This window comes from Leptonychotes weddellii, unplaced genomic scaffold, assembly GCF_054177405.1.
Source record: "Leptonychotes weddellii isolate Sample4059 unplaced genomic scaffold, ASM5417740v2 HiC_scaffold_20868, whole genome shotgun sequence".
Classification (NCBI taxonomy): domain Eukaryota; kingdom Metazoa; phylum Chordata; class Mammalia; order Carnivora; family Phocidae; genus Leptonychotes; species Leptonychotes weddellii.
Genome location: NW_027795790.1, coordinates 1 through 3,153, shown reverse-complemented (window position 1 = coordinate 3,153; position 3,153 = coordinate 1). Strand labels below are relative to the sequence as shown.

Sequence of the window (3,153 nt, the reverse complement as noted above, 5' to 3'; positions counted from 1 at the left end):
TTTCAGTGTTAAAACACCGTTTAATGGCACATTCTGTTTACTATTATGGAAACTTTAAAAAAATGCAAGTCATTTAGGAATGATTTGGGGAGAAATGAAATACTAAGCATTGTGTTTTGTAATCTTAACAGGACTAATGAGAAGCTGGTAGAGACCAGTACCAAACTTCTGGTGGAGACACAGCAAAAAAAGTCTCTGATTAATACTATTACTGTGAGACCTGTCCTAGAATTGCCTTCTGTTAGAAATATGAATAATAGTTCACTGTTGAATAGATATGTTGCTCCAAGAGAAAACCTAGTGACTCCTACCTCAAGCTCATGGCCTACAAAGAATGGCATTGAGACTTTCTTGACCAAGGTTAGTTATCTTTTTTACCTTGGGTTTCAGATTTCTGATATAATTTTTGTTTTTAATTTGGTGAAATTCTGAGTTGTTTAACTAACACACACTAAGTAAAAGTCATAATTATATGTGCTAATAAAGAAATGAGACAGAAATTTTATGATTTTTTTTTAGTTCCTGGAGCTCTTACTTTCAAGAGATACTTATTATTAACTTTATTTAGTAAATATAACTAAACTGACATATTTTACTATTTTTTAAAGATTTTATTTATTTATATATTTTTTTGAAGATTTTATTTATTTATTTGACAGAGACACAGTGAGAGAGGGAACACAAGCAGGGGCAATGGGAGAGGGAGAAGCAGGCTTCCCTCCAAGCAGGGAGCCCGATGCGGGGCTTGATCCCAGGACCCTGGGATCACGACCTGAGCCAAAGGCAGCCGCTTAACGACTGAGCCATCCAGGCGCCCCTAAAGATTTTATTATTTTAGAGAGAGAGTGCGCAAGAGGGAGAGAGAGCATGAGACTTTCAAGCAGACTCCCCACTGAGCGTGGAACCCTACGTAGGGCCCAGTCTCATGACCTATTTTCTTACATGAGAGTACATTTTTCATTGCTTTCTTACTTATAGCATTTTTTTTTTACTTATAACACTTCTATTTCACGTTTTACAAAATGTCTTGAGCAGTTGTAGAGCAATTTTCTAAATAGCTAAATCAAGCAAATATTTGATTTTTTTTTTTTTTCAGAGAGGGAGTGCAAGCAGGGGTTGAGGAGCAGAGGGTAAGCAGGCTCCATGCTCAGTGTGGAGCCCAATGTAGGGCTCAGTCTCACAACCCTGAGATCGTGACCTGAGTCAAAATCAAGATCAGACACTTAACTGTGACTGAGCCACCCAGATGCCCCACAATTTGAATTTTTAAAAAGAAGTTCACATATATCTACCTTGCCTTCACTTGAATGATTGATGACTAAGATGGGAATGATAGGGAGTCTTTAAATAGCAGCTAGTTTCCTTTGTGTATCATTGTTATTAAAATATCCATTTCAATGAATGCACATAGGTTTATGGTTTTGATGGTATATTCATGGTCTTATTAATGTAGACAAAAGTAGCATAGGCTTGTGGTAAATGAGGCCTCAATCTTGTTCTTTCATTCGGCATCTTCATTGTGTTGCTCTCTTCCCTTCTAATTTGAGGACTTTCTTTAGTGTTATGCTTGGATGCCTTTAGATTTTTGGTTTGTGATCACTATGAAGTTTATATATAACATCCTATGTATATAGCAGTCTATTTTAAGTTGATGGTTACTTAAATTCAAACACATTTTTAAAACACTACATTTTTACACCCCACCTTGTTTTATTTATTTGATGTCTTAGTTTACATCTTTTTATTTTGTGTATCCCTTAACTAATTCCTGTAGATAAAACTGATATTACTACTTTTGTCTTTTAAGCTTCATACTGGCTTTATAAAAGTGATTAATCTATTACCTTTACTGTATGTTTGCTTTTACCAATAAAAGGGGAGGAGGCATGTGGTCAGTTGGTGTCTCTCCCATGCCATGTCATTATAGAGCATTCTATATCATTCTGACTGCTGTAGAGCAGTGGTTTTTAAAAGGTTCTCCTGGGGCCAGGAACTCGTCTAAAAATGGTGGTCTTTTCTTCTGATTTTGTACATGAACATTGTACATCTTCAGATTTTTTTTTTTTAAGATTTATTTTATTTATTTTTTTAGTGAAGGGGAGAGAGAGAGAACGGGAGGAGGGGCAGAGGGAGACTCCCCGCTGACCACAAAGCCTGACCCAGGGCTTGATCTCATGACCCTGAGATCACGACCTGAGCAGAAACCAAGAGTCAGTCGCTTAACCGACTGAGGCACCCAGGTGCCCCCAGAGAACTTTATTTTAGAAGAAGAATGAGTTCTACCCTTTTTATTTTTTTTTGAATGAGTTCTACTTTTAGTACACTATTGGAGGGCTGATATTTAAAATTCACAAGGCATGTAACAGTAGTTATAATGGGTGAGAAATACTTGGGTAGGAATCCCCAGTATGACATTTGTTAACCATGTGCCTTTGGGCCTCAACTGACTCATCTATAAAGAGGGTATAATAATAATAATAATACATCCCTCACAGGGGTGATATGATTCAAAAGAGAAGATACGTAGAAGGGCTCAATAGACTGCCTGACACAGAGTAAACATTCAATAAATGGAGCTTGGCTAATATTACTAGAAAGAAAAATGGACATCTTGTTAGGGTCTACCAAGGAAAGTCCTAGGTAATCCACCAGGAATTTTGCCTGCTCAGAAGTCTGAAGCAATGATGTCAATGCTCCCACTGTAAACATACACTCACAGATGCTTGGGCTTTCCACAGTTTTCCAGTAAATTACTTTTTCGTCAGGCCAGGGTCAACAGGGTTTTGACATCCTTCTGATTTTTAATTTCTATCACCTTCCTTTTAAGCATAAAACGCTCCAATGTGGCTTCTTCAGAATGAGTGCAATGCTGCTGTCGTGGGTGGTTGGGTTAACCCTAGAGTGAGCGGTGATGTGAATTTGCATCAGCACTTTGGGCCTGTCATGTTGCAATAACTAGACCTTATGACATGAATGCATTATGGCTCGAATTATGAGTTCTCCTGACACTTCTTTCTAGGATCTGTGTCTGCAGTTTGGAGGAGCTTTTCCCAGTAACAGGCCTTTTGTCCCACTAAAGTGGACCATGGTGAAAAAGAGTGCTAAAACATGATAATATAATATTCAAGACTGCCCCTTGGAAGCCTTGTTGCT

At 37.9% G+C, this 3,153-nt stretch overlaps 1 long non-coding RNA gene across 1 annotated transcript; it reads left to right on the top strand.

The window, feature by feature from the left end:
* Positions 1 to 30: 30 nt before the first annotated feature.
* Positions 31 to 1,875, top strand: LOC145718735 (uncharacterized). Its single transcript, XR_014141993.1, has 2 exons — positions 31 to 360; positions 1,097 to 1,875. It is a non-coding gene; the product is annotated as an uncharacterized LOC145718735 (long non-coding RNA).
* Positions 1,876 to 3,153: the final 1,278 nt, after the last annotated feature.